The 27,127-nt window shown below is 38.6% G+C and overlaps 1 protein-coding gene across 3 annotated transcripts in view; it reads left to right on the top strand.

Moving 5' to 3' along the window:
• Positions 1 to 3,151: 3,151 nt before the first annotated feature.
• The window catches only part of UNC5D (unc-5 netrin receptor D), a 196,233-nt gene continuing 172,257 nt past the window's right edge, over positions 3,152 to 27,127 (top strand). For 2 of the 3 annotated variants that reach the window (XM_072027141.1, XM_072027139.1), the window contains exons 1-5: positions 3,152 to 3,509; positions 4,159 to 4,316; positions 4,874 to 5,014; positions 5,710 to 5,951; positions 8,029 to 8,197. The gene's annotated coding sequence lies outside the window, so the exon portion shown is untranslated. The remainder of the gene's footprint in view (positions 3,510 to 4,158; positions 4,317 to 4,873; positions 5,015 to 5,709; positions 5,952 to 8,028; positions 8,198 to 27,127) is intronic. The other variant, XM_072027140.1, reaches the window with a different exon arrangement.

Below are 27,127 nucleotides of genomic sequence, written 5' to 3'. Positions count from 1 at the left end.
CTAGTGACTCTAATGACAGGATCATCAGGACATTCTCCTCACCACCCTTTTTGTATTAGAGCTGAAGTAAAGAGATAATAATGCAAGATTCAGTCAAGCGTTTTCTGCATTTCAAGCTGTCATTTAAAATGTACAAACATTCCCGAGAAAGGGAGATTCTTTTCTTCTTCCATCCTTTTATTCCTTTGTGGTAACTTTCCCTAACGGTACCTTTGACAGCTAAACATGGTTTCTGACTTCTAATCAAAACTGCATGAGCTCAGTCAGTTCTTCCTCCATCTCCCCTTCCTTTGCCAATGCCTGCCCTGTAAAAGTCATGTTTAATGCCCCCACTGAAAGACTCTAGTTATCACATAATTATTTCTGCAGTCTCTCTGTTAAACCTTTGTCACTCCAGCAACGTATTTAAATGAGGTGGGGGAAGACTGTAATTGAAATGTATAGGAAATCTATAACTTGCAAATGGGAACACAAAAGGAAAGGAGTGTAACTGGTGCAGAATGGAAGCACCACCTTGTGAGCTTCTGATGACCTTTTAGAGGAAACAGCAATGATGATTGTGTGCTGCATGGCTGCAAAGCTTCTCAACAGAAATGTGTGAGTGTGGATCTCAGAAATAAGGTGTTTTTGGTTTTTTTTTTTTTAAAGATCTGCAGGCTATACCTAAATATCCTGATTATCCATTTGAAAAAAACAACAACAACAAACAAAGAGCCACCTCAGCCAAACAGTAGCATAGCATCAGAATTCCTGTGTGATGTTTTTTCTCAGTGTAAATCCACTGGTTTTCTGCCTTAAAGATGCATTTCAATATCCATCAGTTCTCTGAAGTCAAGAATGGAGGAGTTTAGAAGCTGGATTTTTGATTCACTCCCATCCATAGCAACTAACAAGCTTGACAATACGCGGCAATTTCTTCTTAAAACTTCACATTTAATATTCTTCACTTAAAGCCCTCTTCTGTTTGTCTAGTGCAAGCTGAGACAGGTAAAGCAAATTAATTAAATCTTCTTTCATTGACAGTATGATGAAATCTTAATGCTATTGTTTGAATGCTGATGCATCCTCTTATCTCTTTGTTCAGAATCTGATGCAGTGAAATGTCCTGGTTATTTGATGACAGGAATGAGGAAGGTGCTTTCTGCAAAGGAGAACAGTGGGTACTTTGTCAGCCAGCACCACTCAAGTGAAATCCAGGTCATGTCGATTTCAGACCTTTTTATTAGTCACTGCATTCTGTATTTCATGCATGCATTATTTTCACTGTGTCTTTTACACTTACTGTGGTATGTCAAAAAGCAGCAGACAGATTTGTGTGTGTAGAACAATGCAAAAGCATTATGGTGAAATAACAGTGAAATAGTACTAACATTATAATATTACTTCAATACATTCTGAGAAGTAATGCCAATAAAAGAGCCTTTGGATCAGTATAACATCAATGCTAGGGAGTGTATTAATCTCACAGTAACTATTAAGAAACAGAGCGATGCTGAAACTATACAAAGGAACTGTTACTGAAAGAATGAGGTACCAGCTGTTCTGAAACCTGTGGAAAGTATTTTGAACCAAATAACTATCAAAGACCCCTTCCAAGCAACCTTCCCTACTGAACATGTGCAAATAAAGCAGAGGTCCAGCACTTTCCCTGGCCTTACTTTTCATACTACACGCAGGCTGCTTTAGGATAATACCTGTATATTTTACACTCAGCTTCAGAATGCTGTTAGCTGTCAGACAGACTTTTTTTTTTCGAATGTTTTATTCATGTGTCACTTGACTGTTCATTTGCTAAGGGTTTACAAATGCTTCATCAATTATTAACAGTCCTGATACCTACTTGTTATTTTGTTGTTGTTGCTTTTTTTTTTCTTTTAAGGAGATGTTGGGGGAAAGAGAACACTACAAAATTAAGAAAACAGAATAAAATAGGAATTAAATAATTTACATCTACTTACTGCACATATCCAAGTTAGTTTTTAAAGGAAAACAGTTATACAAGAGAAAATTGAATTAAGTGTTTCCAGTTGTTTCCAAGAAGCACAGAACACCTATGTTCTCTCCGGGTGCATGCAGTATGCTAAAGAGATCACTTTGTACGCTCTCAAGAGAGAGAATACGCAGAAGATTGTTTGAAAACAATCCAAGGAATGAAGATCACATCACCTTAGTAAAAAAGTGAAGGGAAGATGTGCTCTTGCATCTGAAGAGATATGTATCTTAGTGCCTAAAAAAGGACAAGGTATCTAATGTGATGTCTGTCTTTTAAACCCTCATGTCTCTAAGAAACTTCTGTTGCTTTTCCTTTGGTACAGCTCTATGAATAAATATAGTGGCAAAATAGAGGCTTAAGGACATTCTGATATATTTACCAAAGTCTTCCTTGTCTGCCTGCTTAATCTCTGCAAAGGAGTGGTACAACTTTTCCCTCTCCCATCACAGTGCTAGTTCCACCATGTTAGAGAAACACAAATCTTTTGGTTTTGTTTTCTGAAGTCAACAAATAATGACATGTAGAGTTTTCATTAGCTATTTGTAAACACATTTATAAACTATTTAATAGCTGCTACTTCCAAAAGGAAAATAGGAGAGTTTCTTGCTTCTCCAAAAGAATAAACTGAAAACAAAATGTTGCAGAGCTGAGTAAGAACTTGGACTTCTGGAATAGCAGCCTTTCCACAAATGCCTTCAAAGTTGGTCTGTTCTCTTGTCCCTTTGAAAAATTGTTTGGGAAATCTGCGGTTCTCAATGCTGAAAGCCCTGTTTTGCTGAGCAAATCAATACATGGGATTTCTTTCTACAAAGCCCTTTGAAGCTCGAGCAATTGTCTTGATGGGCTCTGACTCACTCCCAGGAAGAGCACAATCAATTATCTAATCTCATGAAAACAAAGTACGGGCCCAAGCAGTGCCATCGCTGGTGCTGGGCAGCGCATTGATGTCTCGTGCAAAGTACGGCAAGAACATAACAGCAGTGATTATAAAAATGGCACCCTGTTTTTAAAAGCTGACAGTGGCCTTTCAAAGGGAACAGAACATTAAACGTGCGGGTGGTTATGCAGATCACAATATGCGTTGCACGTGATGTTGTTGCTGTTAGGGACTGGAGAGAGGGCTGGAGGCTATTCAAGGCTAGGCTGAATGCGGCTCTGTGGGGGCTTGAAACTAGATGATCTCAAAGATCCTTTTCAACCCAGGCCATTCCATGCTGCTGTGATTCTATGATTCTGTGCAACATAGGCCCCGGATTCCACTGTTTTGTATTTTTTCCCCTCAGAGTTGGGTGCTCCAGGCTCCACCTGGGCTCTGCTGACTGAGGAGGCCTCAGCCAGCAGCAGGCCCGAAGCTCACCAGCCAGGCCCCAGGAGCTCCACACAGCAACAGATCTCTCTTTGGGGGTAAAAGAGTGGAGATGGGATGATCTGCTCAGTGCTGACAGCATTCTTACTAACAAAATGTGATAATTTTGGTTTGGATGTGACTCTCCTGGCTTCCATCCCTCAGGCTAAGGTGAGGGCTTCCCCTCAGGCAGCTTGCTCCCAGTGCTCCTTGGTCCCTTTAGAATTTTCTTACTTAAATCCCCAGACAGGTTGGAATCCGTCTTTACTGAGTCATATGCTCATTTACTTTCTGATCTATTCTCTGTATGTTATCAAATAAAAGGTTAATTTCATTTTGCATGAGGCAAAAATGCCAACGCCCACCTCTTTTTATTTTAAGCTGTTTTGTAGTTAAATAGAGCTGTGTTTGTTATTTCACGCCACAAAATGAAATAGACTGATGTGTTTTTTGTTGGTTTTGTAATCTCCCAGATGTATAGCAAATACTCTTAACGAATAGCAAGGAGTACTTGTTAATGGAAGAGTTAATTACAGGACACACTTGGACTGGCTCACAGACTTTGGCTACCTTTTTTTAGAGGAGCCAGAGGAGCTGATGTGCCCGAGCATGCTTTGGGTTGAGGAGCGAGGAGAGCATCTGGATGTGCCACCAGCATGCTGGTAGCATGCTTTGTTGGTCTTCCTCACCATTAATAATGGACTTAGAGAAATGAGTTGTTATGCTAATTATCAAGGATAAAATGGGGTGCTCTTGGAAGTCTGGGGTTTAGCCTTCCTGGCCAGGCCTGTGAATTTCCTTCCTTTCTTTCCCTGCCTAGGGATTTTGCTGCCCATTGACTTTGGTGGATTCCCTGAATCACCTTCCCGCTTTTCCTGAGTACTTGGATCCAAGGAGCAGGCTGACCACGAGGAGCACTCATGCCAAGGCAGATGCGTGGTGCTGCTGATCGTGCCAGGAGCTGTTTGTTAATTGATGGTATGTAAGGGCGGGGGGGATCTCTGAGAAACAGGCCTTGATGCATTGCCCCATGCCCCTTGAATATTAAGACCTAAGTGAACACATGGCCTTTACAAACTGGCCTAGCTGATCCAAATCTAGCCCCTGTTGGGCAGATATCTAGACCACAGAAGCTATCAACTAAGCTAAGCTGACATTCATTAGGTTTCTTGTCAGCAGTTTCTGAAATGATGCCATCTCCAGGGTGGAACATAGCAGCTAATTAATAGTATTTAATTTACAGTGTCATTGTGATACCCCCACTAATACATAATTGTAACAACATTATTAACAAAAATATTAATCCTCTTTGTCACCCAGAATGTTTCTCAAATCATTCTGTAGCTGATCAGATTTGTCAGTCTGGCACAAAAGAAACCAACATTATATTTGTTATTCTTAGATGCAGCTGAGCTTATTGTTTGTTTGCTTTTAAATGATTGCCTTCAACTTTTAAAATCCAGATTTTTCATTTTAACCTAAATTGTGTTTTATGATACAAATATATTCTTTTCAACTAACTCTTATGCTTACAGGCAACCAATTACTATACCAGGGGAGCCCGGAGTTAATATTTTTGGTTTCAAAGCTTCACTTTATTTGAGACTCTATAAATACATTCTCATGAAGTATTTATACACCCTAACCCAGCTCAGAGGAAGAAACAGAAGTAATGGGTAAGTAATGGAGATACTATTTGTGCTTTTCCGTTTTAAAAACAGACTGTGTTTTTAAACCTGCTTGAATTTTTAAATGAAAAGTAAAGCTCAGTTTTTGTATTAAAATGAGACTCATTCAGTGTGGGGGAGATGCTGCATTTGTGAACTCTTTTTTTTTTTTTTTTCACAGTGATTTTGTTGATTTGAAATGGTTTTGTAGATGGTTTTGTAGATTTGAAATAATTTGTACAAGGTTTATACCTGCAGCTAGCTCTATATGAGAGACAAGCTGTCTTATATCCCTCTCCTATATAGGTGCATACTTCTTATAGATGTCTGTATTTGTATTCATAAACACACACCTATATAGCAGGTTAGTCACTTGCTAATTTCTCTAGCTATGTCACTAAATATATCGTGTACCTTACTAATTCCTCAACTCCTAACTGTGATGATGGCACCTGGCCTCTGCTGTTTCAGTGATGTGTATTCATTCAGTGTCTGAAATCTTTCTACAGGTGATTTTGTATAGATTTTGTGTAGTCCCGATATGAATCAAAACTCTTTTCTGTTTTCTAATCTAATAACTAATCTAATATGTACATAATTTACTGGCATATATGTAGTGTTTATCATGGTGGGAACAGATATGAAATGTTTTGATAGCTTCATCACACTCATTTGAGTTGGAATTTGTCTTCCTCATTGTGCAGTGGCGTTTGTTCCATTAGCTGCTATCCCAGTCTTGCACCAAGAAGTTTTTTGTATCAGAAGATGCTATCAACTGTGCTCTCTGTCTTTGGACTGAATTTGCAAATTGCCAAACACCTTCAGCTGTTATTTGCAGCAACGAGAACTAAGTTCACAGCCCGTTTCTGGTATAGGACTTGAAGTAAACCTAATTCATCAGTGTAACTAACTGCAACTCTAAGACAGATAATTGTGTCTTCCTGAGGTAATATAATTTACATATGTATTTATAACTCTGAGTGAACTTAAAAACCTTATTTAATTAGAATTTAGCCTTTTTTTTTTGATTTTTTATTTTCTCTGTATATTTCTGCTACTCCCACTGTTTCTAATTTTTATTTTAGGGCTTCTTTCTCCATACAGGGTTTGTTTTTGGTGACCCTTCAGTGCCTTCTAAAGACATTTCCTACATGCATTGAATATGATTTGATTTATCCCTTCTCTTACCCATTTTATAAATGTTTCTGAAACACACGGGTGTAACAATAAGCTATGATTCAGCACATTTCCATCACATAGAAATCAAATTTCAGTGGCTCTGATTACTCCTTATTGTACTGAGATCAATAGATGGGAGAACCCTTAACCTAGCAGCATGCCAGAGTGCCCGACATGTATTCATAAGAAGAGTCTATAAATTCAATAGAAATACTAGGTTGAAGGGGGCATTCATGCTTTGAATAGCAAGGTTTGTGAGTTGATTTTTTTTTTTTTAAGCTTTTCTACCTTGCTTTACACAAATTGGATTTCTAAAAAGGCTTTGAGTCCTTCAGAGTTTGTACTTTGTAGCTGGGTAAAAAAAGAGATATAGATTGTTATACAATATCTACCAAAATAACAGTTCTCTAGTGACTGAATGACACTTCATTTATATTCCCCAATTACTACATTAATTCTAAATTTCACTTGTTAAAACTACTTTCCCATTCTGAGGTTCTATATTGTACAACATAATACACTACAATGCATTGTGTTTCATTAAAAAAATAATTTCTAAACTAGATTGATATATACTCAAGTCAGAAGAGGCCCCACATTCCTTTTTAAACTCAGTGATAGGAATCTGGAATAGTCTATTGTTTCCGCTGGAACTAATGTAGATTTTAGTGGTACAAAGAAGAGCAGGACTTGACCCTCACTGCCAAGATGGATGGGAAAAATATTATGTCACTATTTGCAGTACTACATACCACTCTAATAAATTAAATGTCGTGCCTTACATTAAATTCATTTTTATATAGAGTTTACCAGTCAATAACTGAAGTAAAGGATGCAATTTTGTCATAAAACTGAAGAAGTCTGTGATTTTCCATGTTAGCATTTCATTTAGGATAAGCTATTGGCTTTGTACAGACAAATAAGATTCAAGTCAGTTTAGTTTCTTTGAAATATTTCTTATCTTTTCTGTACTATTGTTATTTTTATGCTTCAAATGATGTTAATTAATATATTTCAGAAACTTGAAGGTGGCAATATTGGTGGTTTATGCAGAAATATACATCCCATATCCTTGCTCTTAAGAGCCTGCATTCTTACTGGATGAAATCTGTATTTGCTAGGGGCTCAAACACCATTCTTTTGTACCAGTTAAAGCTCATCTTTGCTTTACTTCCTCTCTGCAACAGAAATGCGTGTCATTTATACAGCCTGAGAAATTAGTGTTCCACCTTCCTTTTCAGGAGAAATTCTGTCTACAAGACATGTCCAAAAGAATCATAGAATGGCTTGGGCTGGAAGGTTCTTTCAGATTTTGCTGCTGCAATCCTTTGACCCTTCTGCTTCTGTGAAGAAAAAAAAAAAAAATCAAATCTGTTTTTATTTATTCAAAAATGGCCTCTTAAGAGCTGATGAAATTGTGTTAGTAAGATGTATACTTTGATGAATTTGCACATATGTATGGGATTTGTGAGGAAGGAACAAGGATACTTTCTTTTGGCAGGCATTATGTCTTTCTCTTTCATGGAGTATAATGTGTTTTTTTTCAAAGACATGAAATCAAAAGCCTCCTGCCAAAGGCAGCTTTGTGTGGTAGCTGGTTTAATTTTTCTTGAAAATTTTGCCATGGGCTATTTTGAAAAGTACGTTGCTGTTGAGGGTGCAGAGCGACGCATTTGTTTCACATGAATGGTGGCAAATTCCAAGACTGACTTATGCGCTTCTCTATGGTTTTCTAGCATTGGTTTCTGAGAGAGCCAGACATTGTTATGTGCACATTGAGACGACATTGCTGACTCCAGCTATTAAAGATTTATTTGGCTTGAGAACATGTTTTGGTTTTGCAGATGATTTCAAATGGCAACGAGGCTGAATGCTGGCACAACAGATAGTACCGTGTGATCCTGATGAGCTACCTGATAGACAAGACAAAGTAAAAACAACCTTGATTTCTGCATGCGTGTTATTTCAGGCCTTCTGAGCAAGCAGTGGCTGAACTAAAACTGCATTTCACAGGTAATTCTTATCAGTTTATTTACCGTAACTTAAGTCTTGTGATGTTCACATTTTTTGAAATGAAAGTCAACGTGAAGTTTGTCTGATCACCCTGAAGTCATTTTATGTATTGAAATATCTAGTTCAGGGTTCATTCAACTCCATGCATGCATCAGTGCTCGACTTAACCAGGAAGATAAAGCACTTGCACTGTTTTTCAAGGCTGTATGTTAGAGCTTCTGGGTACTTCATTCCTTGGGTGAGGGCAAAAAGACAATGGTAGATTTGAGCTTCACCATAGACAATCCATCAGTGTACAGTTCTGTTGGATGTTATGCCTCTGAGCAGATACAAACACAGACCTCTGGCTACATGATTTTCTGCAAGAGTTTGCAGTTCTGGTAATCAAAATCATTTCCTATTTATATAGGAAATATATAAAGTGTAGCACCCAGTTCACTATAATGAAGAGTTGAGTCTTCTCTATCTGTTAGAAACTCAGACCTTGAGAATGAGCAAATGTTTTGGACCATGTCTGCAGCCCAGTAAGCAATTATTTAATCACAGCAGTATAGCTGAGCATTGCAGTCTTCTGTGCTCCTAATGTGCAAAGTGTAATACTTAGTAAGGAGACAATAACTAGATAAACATATAAATGATACAGCATAATGCCTTTCCGTCCTGAATCATCACAAGGCTCAATATTCTATAGATCATGTAATAATTTCATTCAGGAGCATAATAAAAGTCAAATTGGTTTCTGAGAGACAGTTATATATGGTAATCTGTTTTACTGCCCTCTCCTACTGACCATATTTGCATTGTAATATTAGTTTTGCTGGTGGGATTCTGCTATTGGTGCTCTTGTGGACGTAGATATGTATATATAGTTTATATTTACTGAACCATTATGGAAAGTGAGTTGTAAAGTTCTAAGATAAAAGGATTTATAATTATTTAAAGTATGGTGCACTGGTAATGGCTATAAATTCAGATGTAGCACACTTTTCTCCTCGTTAAAGAAGATTTCAATGGTTATATTTTCAAAATATCCTCAAAAGATTTTAACTTTCTGGACCTCATTAAGTCAATACCACATTCCTAATAGCAAAAAAGAGGCAGGTTTTATTGTAAAGATGCAGAAGTGGGCCTCTAGGGCAACAGTTTCCTGTAGTCTTGGGCATATGACTCTGACTCGTCACAAACATACCTTTGAAATAGGGTCAGTAAAATGTCCTTTTGTCTCGCTTGTTCTGGTTGTAAATTATTTGGGGGCAGAATCTATGTTCTAAAATATTAAATGCACAAAACCCATTCTAATGATTTATGCTGGAGTCATTAAGTGCTACTGAAATAGTATTGTTTAGCTTAAAAAGCAATAATTAAACCGTTTTATAAACCAAAGTTTGATTTGCAAATATAAGTCTATTTTGATAAACATTTCATTAAGTCCTTACAATTTTCTTTCTGAGGTGATATGCCCACCATTTTACAGATAGAGAACTGAAATGCAAAAACAATGTAGGAAAATTGTTGCAGATATAAAATATATCAGAACAGTTCCTAAAAATTTCATGTCAAACAGGGGGTGACTAGATCTTTTCCACAGTGTTTATTATTTTGATACTCAGTATATTGGGGGGGCTGAGCAGGCTAGACTCAACAGAAGTCTGGAGCCTGAAGGACTGAGTCACATCTTCCACAGGCATTCTTAAAATGATGCTCATCACTGATGTAGCCCATGCTGGTAGTACCAAATTATTGAACAGAGATTGGAAATCACGATGAACTTGGTGGGATATTGCTTTGCAGGTTTATGACCAGGGTAAGCATCCTTTGTGGAACAATAAAAACAGGAAATACATTTAAGCAGTGAATTAAACTATCCAGAAATAAGGGGAGTACCTACTGATTTCCTGTTTTCAGCTGTGACTCAGTCTACATCTTTGTACATCTCTGCTAAGTTTTACACTAAGTTCCATATATGCATATGTAGAAAAATAACCTGTCAGTCATTGTATTCAGTGCTTGATTATTCAAGAATTTTTAGTAAGAGCTGCTCTTCTGCTTTTCACAGTTGCTGATGCTGCCTTGCTAATCTGAATGTATTCAATACAATTAGAAAAACACTTTAGGAACTTGAATGGTCCCAGTCTGATTGCTTTATCACTGATATAGCTGATTGACCTATTTCCATGCAGCTTAAAACACCAGCTAGCAACCTTTTCTCCTGGATCAAGTTGACGTGCACTTTACAAATGATCATTGTCTTCTCATTGCTGGGTTATGGATTCAGCAGGTCAGCTTTTTTCCATATTTAGCGCTTCTCATTAAACACAATAGTACATCTCTTTCACAGACGTTGCAAAACACTTCATGGAGAATATTTTAATCAGAACAGAATTCCTGTTCTACTCACAAATTGTCCAGAAAAAAAATAAATTAAATACCTGAAATTATTAAGCATACTTCTGGTCACAAGAAAAAAGAGGTTGATATTTTTCTTTGGATTCTCTTATACAGATATCTTAGGAATTCTAGTGCAAAGTACTTTTTTTGGCATGCTTTTTTGTTAATGTGTGGTCTAAAAAATTCAGAGTTATGAGTGGACCTTATTTTGATAGTACTTTGGCAAGCCTGGAATCCTTTGCTGTCCTCATTTTATCTAAAGCAGAATAACACAGAAGTTAAAGAAGACTTTCACAAGGTCACAAGAGAAATTAGCTTTTCTGCATCAAGACTTATCGGTCTTACAGGACTATACTTCTTCCTTGAAGTAGTTTCTTGTCAAATAGAAGAACCTCAGGAATGTTTTTAGGTATACACCTTTAAATTAAAGAGTTGTTGAAGACAGTAGAAACAAGGGATATTAAGAAAACAGTTGGTTTCATCTACTGTAAATGTGCCTGTGGGTTGGTATAGGCACCAATGTGCTTTTTTATTGTTATTATTCTTTCTTGTCTGCCTGCTTTCTTTTTCTCCATTGCTACAGCATGTCTTCATTGGCTATATCAATCTTTCCTGTCCTTCTGTTTTTTATTAAAACCATTGTTGCCTTTTGTTGTATGTCCAGAATTGATCCCTTGCGATGAGGAAAGGTTGGGTGGAGGGAGGGCCATAAATAGAGTAAATCACAGCCAAAAGAGCGTGATATTTAACAGCTTGGGTTTGCAGCAGTAAAGGGCAAATTCGCAGGTGTCACATAGAGTGCTTTCATCGCCCAGAGGGGCAATTCCAACAAGGACTGCCTGCTGCAAAGTACAATGGTGTGAGGTGATTCGGGGGTCACCTGCACACAGTTCTCTTGATGGATTGCAGAAACTTTCTCTTGTACTGATCTTAGCTACATCCTTGCTGCCTGGGGTTTTCTGACAGGCCTTTTCTTCTGTCAGTAATGGACTCTTGCCTCCTGTTCAGTATCTTTTTCAAGGTAGTTACAGAAAATCCCCTGTGATCTATTGCACAGAGCTGGCAATCCAAAGAATTGTGCCCATGGTGTACTACTTTATTCTTTGCTCTCTCCAAAGCAGTTGACCCTTTTGCAACATTGGCAGTTGGATTAATGTACGCAATATGCACTTTGCAGATAATGCTATTGACTACATCTTCATGTACCGAGGGCAGGGAATCCAGGAGGGTAAATGGGATTTCTGGTGACTGGGAGGAATGTGATTAACTGCCTGATCTAATGCCCACTAAAGTGAGCAGAATGATTCCAGCTAATTCCATTGGACATTGAAGCAAAACATTTTTGGACTGGAACTCAAACCTCAAACAGTAAATTTCAGTAACAGCAAAACTGAAGGGAAGAAAGGGGTAAACTTCACCTAGTAGTTGTATCAGAGTAAAGCTGAAATACTGCATGAGGTCTTTCTAACAGCAGTCATTGATAAGAATTGGACCACTGAATCTTTGCCAAGGCACCAGAAACTAACAAAAAAAAATTAAATAGTTTTAACATTAGAAAGCTTTTGTCCTTTAGTAACTGTACAAGTAGTGCCCACACACGTGCACGATTTGGAAAACTTACAGGCAAAATGTTGGAACTGGAGTTCTTCCAAATTTAGATAATGTACATCAGAATTTAACCTCTTGGCTTAACAAAATGGGTAATAAATGGCATTTGTTTTTGTCCCAGCAATTTCAAGGAATTCCACGTCCACTGGTACATGGCAGTAAGCACTTCTTTTTCCTGAAGTAAGAGAAATAATAGAGGCATAGAGGCACAGTACAACTGCTCTTCAGATATTTCATTTCTGGAAAACTGGTGCAGCTCAGAACTCTACACCAATTAAAAATAAGTGAATTACAAAGAAAAATCAGCTGCGAGAACATGGACTAATTGGACTGGAAGGGGAAAAATAATAAAGTGGATACATATTTTGAGAAGTGCTCACAATAAATAAAAAGGAGAGACACTTTGCAGCCTCTCCATTTTCGCTTTATATAGAGTGATGCTCAAGGCAGGGTGATTCATGTGATGAAATAGAGGATCTGAGCAGATAATAGTTTGCCAATTCCCTGAGCTGCTTGCAGGACACAGAAGGTTGTCCAATTAATCCCTCTTGTTTGGATTAATCATGCCAGCCTGTTCTGTAGCACAGGCAGCAACCAAACAAGAACAGAAGAGATGACTCCTAGGCAGAATTTCACTCAGGAAAGGACTTTGGACAAAATCTGTATCCTGAATCTGTGCAATAATATTAACAAATAAACAGAAACCCCTTTCCTATTCATGTCCAAGCACTATCATATACGAAATTTATACAAATCATATTGAATAAGCTCATAAATTCCGATCAACTAAGTATAATAGTTGCAAATTATCACCTCTTTTCATGTTAAGCTTTATGCAGCACTCCTGCTTACACCTTTAGTCCTACAGACTTTTCATGTTTCCTTCTTCATCCTTTGCATCTTTCCCATAACTTTTTTTTATTTTTTATTTTTTCCCCAACTTCTTTCATGCTGGTCCCTCTTCCTACAGCACAACTGGTCTTTCTTGGATGCTACTCTTATTCTCTGCTCATAGATCCACTGAACTCCTTTAAAATTCTCTCCATAATTTTAAGGAAAAGCTGTAGAAAAACACCATAAACTAACCCACAACTCCAACACAAATTCCAAGGTTTATGACCTGATGAAATGACCTTATTGAAATAAGCTCAGAGCACAATAGACATAAAATACAAGTTTATGTTAATGGGTGGCTGTGGAAGTAAACACGTCAGCAAAATAAATTTCTGTTCTACAAACATAATTTTCCTTCAGGACAGAGAATGAAATAATTAATTGCCCCTTCTATGATAGACACAACAGCGTTGTTACCCCACACACATTCTGCATAATTCTGTTATTCATGCATCTTCTGAATACTTGGAAAGTATTTACAAAAACAAGGCCAGAATGAGACAATACAAGATAGGACTAGACAATATATTTATTTATTTTTAATATATATATATAAAGGTGTGATTACTGCCATTTGTACCATTCTATACACATTTTATACAAATTGATCATGGTTCTGATGTAAAATAGCTAGTTTTAGTGTCCACGTGAGGAGGATATCCGAAGGCATGGAAGTGCCCCCTGGAAACAATTGTGTTCTTTCAAGGTGTCTCAGCCCCAGTCTTGCTTTAGCTGCATTAACTGCAAGCACATGCAGGCTTCGGGAAACTGGAAGATTAAAAAGTCAGTGGAAATCTACACCCTGCATCACTCTATTCGCAAACACATTTTGAAGATTAGAAAGAAATAGTTGCATAAATTGTAGGGAATAAGCTTTTTGCTTTTCCCAGTCTGCGATTTGTTGTGAGCGCGTGCACGCACACAGATGCACATACTTAGATTAATATAACTACCTGAAGCAATACTGAGTTGCTAAATATTTTATGAGCCTGTGGAAGGTTAGTCATTATGCATGTTCCTCCGTGTGTCTCATTCACAGCCATTTACAGCTAATTGCAGCAGGACCCTGGAAGTTACACAGCTCTTTGCTGGAATAAAGTCTGATAAAACTTCCCTCGGAGTTTTATTTAGGGCCAAGGTCAACTCTCCGGTATTTTTAGTTTTTAAATGAAGACTTCATATCTTTCTAGGAAATAGTTTAGCTCACACTGCACTTTTGAGCTAGAAACAGAAATGAATGAATGAGGATTTTATGACCTTTGTTATTCCTCACGTCCATCCAGATGATCCTGCTGCCGCCTTTCAACCTCAGAGTTTACGAGTCCATGAATCTTAATGAAAGGATATTTTCAGCAGTATAGGGGACTTGAATTCCCACTTGTTCGAAGGCTGAATAATGTCTTAATTTTGTTCCTATTTCTTCATCTTAATGTTTAACCTTCCGAAAAGAAAAAAAATAAATTCACAAGATGTTGCTTGGTTGGGAAGCTGCTTGTACATCAAAAATATCCCAATGAAATATGTTTGAGCATCTTAATGATCATCTGCTGAAAAAAATGTTTTTATGTTTACACTGTTTAATGGAAATATTCATACAAATCAGTTCTGAAGCATTTGGTTTGTTTTCCAACTCCTGACACAGAAGTTGAAGGAGAGTTACTCCTTTTGAATTGCCTGGGTCATCCTATTTTTCACAAAATATTAGCCTGAGTTTCAAAATACCCGGTACCCTTCAGCTCCCTTTGTTTTGGCTTTCAGTGCTGGTGCCCCTGTGTTTTTGCTGTCAGCGTTAAGCACAGGACATTCGCACCACATGTCAGCGTACAGAAGTGTAAAGCTGGCACAGGGTCAGAACCAGGTACGTGGTTTGTAAATCAGTGGATAAAGCTGAGGTCACTGAGCCCTGTGTGGAAATGAAGGTGCTACAGAAACAAAAGCTCAAGGGCATTGCCTTCAGAAATAGGAAAGAAAAGTTTCTAGGGGGGTGCTCTAATTTATTTCAAGTGGCTTTCCCACATCTTCATCTCTCATTTCCATCCTTCCTTATGGGTGCTCAGAGGTTTGATTCACAGTATCTATTCTTGCTGTATGTGGTCTGAAGACTTGAGGGGAGAGTCAAGAGAGGAATAACGTCCTGGCCAAGCAGGGACTGAATTTTCCCTCGGGGAGACTTGTCTTTTCTTTGGCACAGCTTGTATTGATAAGAGAGAGGTGCGATTCTCACATTTAATGAAATTCCTGTAACTTGAGGCATTCATTTAACATCTGCTATGTAGCAAAGATGCATTGAAGGTTATTCTGTGTGCTATATTTGGTTACGAGAACCTGTTAGCATCCTCCCCTGTGTTGCAGAAAATCAGAATCTGAAAATGGTCCCCGTGCCTGTGCAGAAAGCCAAAGCAGAGCACCTGACTGAAGCATGTCCTAGCACATGAACACCTTTTGTCCAATCTTGTAAGCAGTCCCACTTCCAGCTGTCAAGGGGTTGGTGTCCTATAGAAATAAATCAAGGCTGGCAAACTGTAGTTTAGCAATAACAAGCACCCTGGGTTGGAGCTGCGTGATTGGCAACCATGATAAATTTCTGTAATTACTATTGACTCTAGGCAGACTTTAAGTGGTTTAACGTATTGCTAGAGCAGTGAAGTTTTGATTAGTTTAAAAAGATGTATTGCACATAACTTTCAAATGCGGGGAGATTTTTCTGGTGCCTTTTTAAGACAGGTTGCAGTATCCTGCTGCAGATAACATTGACAGGAGAGCTAGCAACTCCTGTTAATCCTTTTGCCTAAGAAAATTCTCTGTATTAGTGACAGAAATGATTGCTCTTGCTGTGATCTTGCTAATCTGTCTGTAATTTTCCATCCACCACAATTGCTCATCCCTCTTTTTTCTCTGTGCGTACGTTGTTATTGCAACTTTTGTACAGTAACAGATGAGGCAGGACTGTGAAATGATGCCTGGCTGGGTTTTGCTTCGGGGCACTAAGGTTTTCAATGACAATGGGACCTCAGTAAATACACACACTAACGTGCTGAGGTTAGGGTTGTGAAGGACCCTTCTGGAGCTTTGTGTGTTATAATTTCTATTTTTCACACTATGATCACTGTAAGTGTAGGGTTTATTCTTCTGAGTTTCTTTCTCTATGCATCGTGCCTATTCACAGCTCTAGGCATAGCACTTCTCTCCACCCTTCTATTCCCCTTTTTCCCCTTCCCTCAGAGATGATCGCAAAGCACATGATCTCTCATATCTCTCTCATATTCTTTCCCTGGACCATAAGGTTAAATCTGGTAGAAGGCATTCAGTCTGTCTGTGACAGACATGCCTGATGTTTTCAGTTCAGTATGCAAAGCACTGAGCCATGTGTATTCACTGCTGCTCTGCCCTTAATGGAATTTGAGGTGTTTGTTAGTTACACTGAGCCTCCTAGGGTACATCTGCACTGCAGTTATCTTTAGGTTTGGCTTCACCTTTAGCCACATACCCTCTTTTTCTCTTCTCCTCTCCGTGTTCCTTCAGTCTTCATCCATCACTCCGCAGGTACCTTTCATCAGCCCATCTAGACCCATCATAGAATTTCATTGAAATGGTAAGGAAAGGGATTGTAACACTGCCATCCAAAAAAAACACCACCACTATTAGAAAGTGGCTGCTTGCTTGGTAACTTCAAGAAATTCGAGATTGTGAAATGTAGTGCTGTGAACTATTAACATTCTACTCAACAGCTGTCTAGAGGATGTCAAGCACTGCTTATGTTTTGTACAGCTCTCAAGGATATGGGTAGATTTCAGAAAATTTCAGTGGAAAAGAAGGGTGTTACAAATGTATCGATGTAGAGGAAAGAAAAAAATAAGCTTATGTAACCATAATATTTTCTGTTAGGAAGAAAAAAAGGGACAAAAAAATGGGTACATTAGAAACAAAGTTAGATTTCGAAAAATGCTACTGAAATATAGATATTGCCAGCCACCGTCCTGAAATTTTACTGACCCTTTAGAGTAATCTTATGTCATATCCCTTTTATGTCCCAGCCACTACGCTGTGCAGCAGTAAATTGAGTCCTGTTTCTGCAAGCTCTGATTGAAAGGGACATGCATTCTTTTAACTGCCCACCTCTGAATACCCGCAGCAGGAATAATATTAAATTAATCTTACAATCTTGGCATAATTAAAGTATAGAGCCTGCATAAATATTGCATTAGGCTTATTGATCTGGAGATTATTTGACCACAGCTAAGCCTTTTGAGTATGTCTACAACCAGTTTTTTGCTGTCCTAAGAGGAATATCTGAATTGTCATGCCACTGTTTTATCCGTTCTCTAAAAATGATTCCAACTAAGACAGAAGTCTCTATTTTCCATACTGTAATTTCATTATTTGTACTCCTGTGAGGCTTACAGCTCAACGCTTCTAATACAGTCAAGTATATATTACGAAAAAGTTCTCATGTCGAACAGTTTGTAAGAGCAGTGAATTTTCCAGAAGGCAGTCAGAGAAGGAAGCAGATGAGAAAAGGCCAGTAGAAGGAAGAACGGTGGTGTAGTCCCCATTTGAAAGATGAGCAAAATGCAAAGTGTTCAGATGAAGAAGACAATGAATTCTTCTAATTTATCTGAAGTGCATGAATGCTTGCTTAATTTTGAACATGTTCTTAACTTTGATTTGAAGCAATAGCCACAGAATCTTTTTTTTTCCCCTATATAAGCAGTGTGCTATTGTAACTGGGGCAGTAGTGACTGAGATTCCCTTCTGTCCCCTACAGCTGGACATTTATTTAAAACAACTGACATCTGATTGTGCCTGCCTGCAGTAGTAAACTCATTCTGAGCTTATTATGAAGAAAATGTGTATTTTATTTCCCTGTGATGGTACAGTTGTAGATGTATATGTGATATTTCCTAAATTCTTGTTTACACTGCAGGTGTTTCAAGCAACACTGGAACCGAGCCTTGGTTCTCAACTGCTGTTGTAGGAGTTATAAATGATCATAGTAGCAAGGATTTGTCATTAAAAACGTATCTAGAACATACTTTGACCATAAATGTATGTCCATTTTTAAAATATAGGCATGAAAAAATGAAGGAGCCTTAATGTAAACTTGAATCTGTTGCTTTACTTTAAAAACACTAATTATTTTAAATAAAATGTACTTCATCTGGCATTTTCAAAAAGAAAAAAAAATAGGTCTTGTTGCTTGTGATCATCAGTCTATACCCAGAGATTCCTGAAGGTGGCTGAAAATTGACTAAAAGTGAGCTATGCATATTCTCAAAGGCTAAAGAATTTTTCTGCTCAGTCTTGGCAACAGTACTTACTGGAACCAGCTAGACAGGGGCAGGGAGAGCTAATTGGCAAGAGAGCAAGTGAATGACATAATTGGCTGCAGCATATCATTATCTTGGTGTACCAGCTATAATGAATGCCATTTACACAGGCCAGATGCAGCATCCCAACAATATGCTGGAGCAGAAAGAGTATTTTATCAGTGGTGCTCATTCCTGATGCGCAGCGCTGTCATCACTGGGAGAAATGAGCTTTGCCAAAATGCATTAAACTCAAAAAATGCACATTCATGCAAAACGTAGCACAGGAAAGGCAGTAAAATTAAAGGGACAACTCACCGTAGCCTTGCTCAGTAGGTGAGATTTAAGAAGGCACTCTGCCTTTTTGCTGAAATTCCCATGTTGAGAGTCACAGCTCTGTTTCTGCCCCAAAGTTCTGTACAGTCTCAGGAAGTGTTTCTGCCTCAGCTTGATTGTCTATAAATGGGAACAATGACAGTGATCCTTCATTATTAAGTAATCAAGAAGATATGGGTTGGAAATGCTGTTGCTTATTGCAACTTTTATATCAGAGGTGGCACAAGCTTTTGAAATTGTTTTAAAATAGTTGTTTTCTGTAGTTTGTTGTGAATCTTAGTTTGACAAGATACATTTTTTAAAATGCAGAGTTGTTTTAGATAGAATCCTATTACACTTTCATGTATATATGTACATCCTAGATGAGACCTTCTCTTTTGAATCCAGAATAAAGATACAATAAATTCAGGGAACAAGAGTATTTCACACACCTCCAATTATAATCAGCTACAGAGAGAGACTTGAAGGTAACAAATTACCTGCACAATCTTTAACCCCAATTACCAACAACTTGTGCTCATCCATAATTGTCTTTCCTGAAAACTCTTTCTTCCTGAGAAAGTAAATGATGGATTAAAGTTGTGGCTGCCTGTGGACAGCTCCAAATTGATGTATTGTTTGAAGGTTTCATTTCCCTAAAATACAGGTATTAGCAATCTCTGCAGGCACTACATAATCCTCTTGAATTTCTTCCCCCTCAGGTGTATACCCCAAGAAGAATGAAAGAACTTTCCATACAAACTGTTTTGAACTCACATGAGGGAGTGAGTGTGATGATGATCTGCTGTTGTTTATTAAATTGGCTGACCTGCACTAAGTAGCGTTTGAATGATAGACCTAAATTTGAAGTAATAAGGCTTGCAGTATTAACCAAGCCCTGACATTTTAAAGTCATGGGTTATAAACTTCATATGAGTTTGTTTAAAGTGCCAAGTTCTTGCTTTTTTTCTAGCTTGTGGACTGTTTGGTAGTGCTCAGCCAGTGCTTTCAAATGCTTATCTGAAGCCCTAAGGATTAGAAATACATTACTCACTGAGGAAAACCTGGAATGCGTGTTCTGTCCAGGAACTGAGGACACAAAATCTCTCCATCAGACTTTCCCAGATACAACCAAACAACCGTTGATATAAATGGCTCCATCTCTGCTTTGATGTGGGAAGGGATAATAGGATAATGTGCTCTGACATCGTTTGACCATATGATGTGATAGGAGGGACACAGTGCCAGCTGGTGCTAGTGGGAAGAAAAGGAAGAAAAAGGGGAAGAAGAGGGTTTTATTCTGGTGGAACTCCTTCGTTTTGCCCCACCAGGTAAATCTGTGTGTAAGATAACCACAGTAGACATGCAGTCTGAGTAGAGATTTTATATATGTAATTTTGTCTCATGAAATGATGATGGCTGCATTAAAGACATCCAGATGATCTATGGATGTATGGCTTCAGATATAATAAAACAGAAAATAGAGTGGAAGTATATGGATTTTAGCACAGATACAAAAGCAAGTGTTTTTGTGATTGATAGCTCTCTTGCAGGCACTGAACTGAATTGCTAGTAGTTTAGCAATGAATGACCTCGGGCTACTTAAGAGGTACCATTTAATATTGCTAATTTTCCCCTTCCAAACTGTTTGCAGAAATCCTGCAGTGTGAGGAGCAACTCATGTTTTCTAGTTTTTTTAATTGATTACATAAGTAGGCAATCGAAATAGACTCTCCATTCTTTCGTGCTTGATATTTTTGTTATGTCCTGCTTTATGGGCAGGGCGGTGTGGCTGGCAGATTATAGGAGAGAGAATCTCTGTATCTCCACCACCTCCATATCTCTCCCTCTCTCTTCCTGGAAGCTATTTTTCTTGTTTTTATTGCATTCTTTATGATCCATTGAAAAGCCTCATGGTGCTCAGATTGGCAGTGCCGTTCTTCAGACCCATTGCTGCTGTTTGTAGCATGTAAAGTAACAGTGGGAGGTGACGGGTGGGAAGGAGAGGAGAGGAGGGGTGTATCTGAACCTGCATTAGATATTTTTATCTGCGCATGTGCATAAAAATTCAAACTGAGGAATGACCTTGCAGATGATAAATATTACTTAAGCTGCTACAGTAGAATTGGGAGACTCAGAGTGGCACGGGAACATGAAAAGCACAGGATAATGGCACAAGTGCAGGGAAGTAGGAGAAACAAAGCTTCTGGCTCATTTAATCCAAATAGCATTAGTCTGCTTTGGAGAGCAGTGAAATCAGCTAAACCTCTTCCTTTATTCCTCACAATTGTGTGCTCAGCCACACAGTGTCTGAAAGCTTTTGTTTGAACTTTCAGAGAGAAAAATAACAAAATATTGTGCCAAATTCATTATGACTTAAATAAAATTCAGAATAATGATAATCAGGAGAAACTCTGCCATTAACTGGGCAAATGCAAATATTGCTAGCTCAGTGCCTGGGAAATTTAGCCCCAGGTATTCTCCAAGAGTAGACAGATCTAATTGTGTTGAGTTAGTGGAGTTATGCTGACTTACAGCAGCAGCAGATCTGGTCCAAAATATATATCCAACTAACTCATGGAAAATTCTGACCAAGTAATTAATTCCAAGTCTTTAGTACCATCTTTTATTCTGCTTTGTTCTGACCTCACTGTTATGACAGGGTGTTGGGCTTGTTTGGAGCAGGCTTTTTATACTGGGCCTTTCAAGGGAGTTATGCTTTTGGGTGTTTAGTGAAAGGCCATTAAAAATCTTGTATGTTACGGAAATGTCAGCATGGTAGGCCAGCCAAACCCCTTTTTTGCTCAGTGGTAGAATCGGGTGTTTTTTTTTCTGGATGGGAAAGAGCCATTTTACATGAAACAGAACCTATCCTGGTCAGGAACTGGTCTGTATCAATAAAAGCTGTAGAAACTTTTTTGTTCTTATCATTTGTTGTAATTCGTTTGCCCTCTTACAGCTGGAAGACCAACAGGCATCTTACTCTTGACAGGTACGGCACCTGCAGTGACACCTTGCAGTGCTGCTACTTTCCCAAAGCTTATTGGAGGTTGTGTAGCTTAGATGGAGGCTGGGGAGGGAAGGCAGAAGGTTGCTCAGATGTCTCACCTGTTTGGTTTTCACCCTGTAAAGAAGATTTTATTTCCCGATAGCTCCGTTTTAAAGATTCATTTGAAAATGAAAAACCCTGCGTATGAGTACCTACAAGCAGAAAAAATGTAAAATAGGGAAAGGGATTTGGCCTAAAGAACTTGCAGCTTATTCCCACCTCTTATTCTTTGTTTAAGACTCAAAATATATGTCTTTCAGCATACAGATTGTACTAACTGCTTTTATATATACAGAATAATAATGTTGAATGTCAATTGCTTATTTTGAATGCAGAAGGAATATGAATGTGATAACCTAATGGGAACAGATTGCCAGTCCACTTGTCAGAAGAGAAAAATGCTGGGTAAGGCCAAGTTTGCAAAGGAGTTCAGGAAATCTCCTTAAAACTCAAAGCAACATTAGTGGTGTTTTATCAGTTAATATAAAAGGTGTTTGCAGCTCAGTGAAGCCCAAACATTAAGATTATTGCACATTTTATTGGCCTTTCCTGAGCTCTGAAACTTGAAATTCATCTGCCTCTAACCTTTTCCACCCAAGTCAGTTTCATACATAAGTAAAGAGCGAGCTGAAATTACAGGGAGCTGTTAAGGAATGAATTGACTTGCTTTCTTCTTTCAAAACTGATATTAAAATATATGAGGCGCAATTGTCAAACTAAGAAATTGCAGGATGATTCATAGGGAATGAATGGCCAGCCTGCTAGTCTTTCTGCTCCCTTACATTACTGATTTTTAATACTCTTTGAAAAGGAAGACATTTTCTTGCCATCCAAAACAAAATGGAAATGGGGAGGGGTTGAAGGGAAGGCACCATCTCTGCCCAGCTGCTGTGAACATATTGCAGATAATGCCAATCACCAGAGCATGCTGGAGATGTTAGATGTTTTAGTAAACAGCTTGTATATGAAAACACAGAGGAATTGCATCTCTTTTCCCCTCTTCCCCCTCCTCCATATTTTATCCTTCCCTTTTTCTATAAGATACTTGTCAGGCAACACAGTGTTTGTCAGTGTCATAGCCCAGCATCCAGGAGCAAAATATAAACCAAAATTGATTTGTACATTCAAGGGTGAATTTCCACTTCAGTTTGCTGAGCTACAGCAGTGAAGCATGTCTATTTAATTTGCAACATAAAAAGGGATAAGTGCCATGCCAGCTTTCTGAATGCTGTTGGTTCTACATGGGGTAGCAAGGACTGGAGGTATCATATAAACTGGGGCCTTGATCCTGGGATTCAGCACAGATGGGTACACTGCTACCTTGTAATGCAACTGAGTGAAGATATTAAGCACAGTTCAATAAGTTTAATGTTAAAAGCATCCTCCAAAGTGCATTAAAATCAATTGCAAAAGGTTCAATTGATATCAGTGCACTTAGGATAAGATCTGTAAGGGCACTTTCAATCTCCAGACTGGACTCAGTAATCCCAACTGTATACAGCCTGTTCACCTGGGCATGTGGGGATGATAAAAGGTAGGCAGAAAACAAGTGGCTTTCAACCTGCATGCCAGAAGATAGAGTGTTCAGTGAAAGGATTGTCTGAACAATGTGTCTTCTCATGATGTGGTGCCTTCCAAGGCCGATGTGCTAGTTGTATTCACTTTACAGCTTTTCTAGGTAATGCAGTAACAATTTTATTAAATTTTGTTCTCAAACTTTTTACTTACAATAAGTACATTCCATTTACTACACAGTATTTTCTAAAAAAACTTGGGTGCTCATGTGTTTGGTTTTTTTGTTTCCAGTTTCTGTGCTAAAGTGCTTGCAGTATTAGAAGTGATCTTAAAGTCTTCAGATTTTTAATCGCTAATCCGTGTAAATTCATTTTCTTCTTGTGCCTTCTTGTCTTCTTAAAGTTACTTAGAACTAAGTGTGCCCATTGTTCCTTTTCCTTACCTCCTAAAGCTATCCTTGAGTTGAAGTGAACTTCCTTTCATGGCATAGCTCTGCAACTGAGACATTTCCAGTGAGGTTTGTGCACTATTTCTGTTGAAGTCTTTAGTTTATATTTGCCAGCACCTCTTGCTCATTTCAGCTCACCAATTACGGTGGCATTGAGTTCATGTGGCTTTCCATCTCCTTACAGCACCTCTTCAGCTTTTTCTGGTGAAGAACTTTCTCTTCCATTTTACCATGCTACTTTTCCATTAGTGAGGATTTGCTCATTTCGACCTATTTTCTTTCTTTCATATGATTCCACATTCTCAGTTATCTTGAACTTTGGTTTCCTTGCCTGGACACCTGTTATTGTGGCCTCTGTTATACTGCCAGACATGAAAGGCCGTGTCATATTGATGATGACTATTGTGGTGTAACTTGCAGTCTGAAGTCTTAAAGTACCTGACATCTGGTCTTCAAATTCAGCTTGAAATGGTGACTGTAAGTCTCATAATGTCACTTTCTGTAATGCTCTCAGCAGTTTTGTTTTTCTGGAGTTTGATGTTTAGTGTCAGCACACAGATGATCGCTTCCAATATGAGTTATTTTCTGTGTTCAGACATTTGTGGGGGTTGGTCTCGATGTTCTTCTGAAATAAGCATGGACACTCAGTTCTGATGGCTCCATCTGGGGCATCCGAGATACTTGTGTGGTTTCTCCTGGAGTGGTGTTACCGACGTCTATAAACTGTGATCCCAGAAGCATTTCTAATGGTATTTTCACCATTTGGATTTTGAGACATTTTCCTTTCAGTGCTCATTGTTACAGCACCAGTTGCTATACTACTCCCGCTAGTCCTTGACCAGGAAGGCTCGCTGTTAAAAAACAACAACAAAAGTGCTGAAAGTGAAGGGGGTATTACCAGGAGAGCCCTGAATCAGGTTGACCACTCACCGCACGAACTGCAAGACATTCCTGCAGAAACACTCGTCTGTTTGGACTCAACTCCTACCCCCGGAGCATTGCCTACAGTGTCGTCTTTGTTCAGAGTTATTCTGACATCCAGCCACACAAAGAAGCCCAGCATGGCTTTTGCTTTGGCTGCAGCCCCACTTCGTAGTAGATCAAATCAGGAGGCCTGGAACAATGGAAGCGTGGATTTCAGCATGCAATTAAATTATTGCTGTTCATGAGCATCACTCACAGCTAAACTGTGTGCCCAGTGACAGAGAGGCTGATTGTCTGACTCTTTGAATTATATTCAAATAACATTGTCCCATTTCTCGAGGGACCCATCGGTGCACTTACAAGCTCTTTAGGGCTTTGGCTAGGCTTAATAAAAGACGATGGATTTGAACTGGCATCTTAGGCAGCGAGGCTGGTGTTGTAGATGCCAAATTAAAACTAAACCCTCTCCTGTGTAAGAGGCGCATAAAACTCAACTGAGAACAAATATTCTGTGAGGAAATATAAAGAACTAGAGAGTTATTTACTAGGAATAATTTTTTCTGCCTGCATTCATAATACCTTTTAAAAGATTCTTCAGGAGGATGAAATCTCCTGAAGTCTCAGGTTTCCTAAAGTGAAAACCTCACTATGGGATTTTATGAGAACATTATTTTAATAGGAAGTGAGGCAGCAGAAGGGAGGAAAGAGAAGAATTGTAGTGATTGGAAAAAGCATCAAAAGATGGTGAAATACTATTGAATTTCCTTCTTTCGCTAAACAAAATCAGTTTGTTAAGACAAAAAAAAAAAAACAACATAGCTTAGTTCAGGCTGGGGAAGTTTAAAGGCTGAAACACTACAGTGAAATGGAAGAGTTGTTTCATGGAGAAATACCGGTTTCCTTATCACAATATGGTTACTTTAGAGGTAGAAGAAAGCATTTTTTTTCTGTGACTGGTTTCCATAGTCGCATGTCAGCTTCAATCCCGCCAAATTATATAGGAATTTCACCATGAGAGTTATTCTGATATTTTGGTTGTCTGTCTCTCTGCAGGTTACAGCAGCAATGCGATATTTAAAGTAAGAATCTGGCTGTTCATTGCCTTGTGTGTTCTGCTTTTATCCTTACCAGTGCAAAGTGCATGTAAATATCCCTCACTCTCAAATCCTTCCCTCAGAAACCCTTATCAAGTGAGAATCTCAGTGTTTTAGATTTTATTTTTATAGTTTCTGTGCAGCAGGTTAGGAATTGGAAAATGCAAGCCAAGTGTCCAGCCTGACATCCGAGGTCCTTATGACATTGGGCAAGTCAGTTATTTTCTGTAAGGATTTCTTCCTTATCTGTCCATGAACATATTTCTTTTTTTTCTCTCAGTTGTTTTTCGTGTCTGCTTGGTTTGCCAGCTCCATGAAGACAGATATGGATCCGGATCAGGTGTTCATTTCATTCAGTGTGTGGCATCATGGCATTTGGTCTTATTTGGGGCCTGAAAATAAATGTAATGATACGTTGGTAAGGGATTTCGTAGTACTTCTCTGAGTGAATTGACATGTTCTTTTGCAGAGCTACCCAGCCTAGTCAGAGGGATTCCTGTGCCCAGTGGCTCATTGCTGGCTGTTGGCAGGGGGGGTTCTGACTCCTTTCTGTACATCAGCAGCAGAACAGTGCCCACAAAACTGCTAGTGCACATCCAAATGAGATAAAACCACTCCCATCAGCATTTTAAGTTCATTTGTATGACCCTGAAGTGTATGAAGAGGGCTTATGCATTTTGTTCTGTCAGTTTGGGTATGAAGATTAGAACAAGCAGTGCCTTAAGCCATCCTAAATGTTTGCAAAATAAACATCTCTGCGACCTAGGAAACAGAGTAGTGCTACAGAATGCTGAACAGGTGCCAGACAGTAATCTGCTGGTCGGTTTGTAACCATGGTTCAGGCAAGAATGAAGCTGCCTTTCTGGAAGGCATTCCAAATATAGTCGTCTATAGTTTACTTTCCAGAAATAATATCCCAATTAGGAAAGTGTCTGCGCTGCAGGGAAGTATTCCCATCATGGAGCACTCTACAGAATGTCTCTCTGCAGAGTAATGAGGAAAATACAAGGAAAGGGCTGTAGAAAATGTGTAATTTGTAGTAGTTAAAGCTGGAATAGGGCAAGCTGGAGGGCCGTTGCTTAGTGAGTCAGTAAATAAGATTAATTAATAAAATATCATATGGAAAATTCTGCATCTCAAATGCAGCTACACAATCTCTCGAATGTCTATGCTCTGTTATTAAGCAGTGGAGGAAGGAGCTGGGGAATAGATCTTATTTTGTCCTCTGGCCTATCATTTTGTGTGAGTGCAGGTCAGATCCCATTGGATTTCTAAATAAATCTGGGCTCTTAACAAAGTGGTACAAGGAGCTTTGCTGAATGCTTGGGTGCAATCTCCATAGCAAAATTTATCTTATGCAGCCTTTGGTTTCTTGAAGGATTACTTCAT

This window comes from Anas platyrhynchos, chromosome 23 (genome assembly GCF_047663525.1).
Source record: "Anas platyrhynchos isolate ZD024472 breed Pekin duck chromosome 23, IASCAAS_PekinDuck_T2T, whole genome shotgun sequence".
NCBI classification, from domain to species: domain Eukaryota; kingdom Metazoa; phylum Chordata; class Aves; order Anseriformes; family Anatidae; genus Anas; species Anas platyrhynchos.
This window is presented reverse-complemented; position numbering and strand designations above follow the sequence as displayed.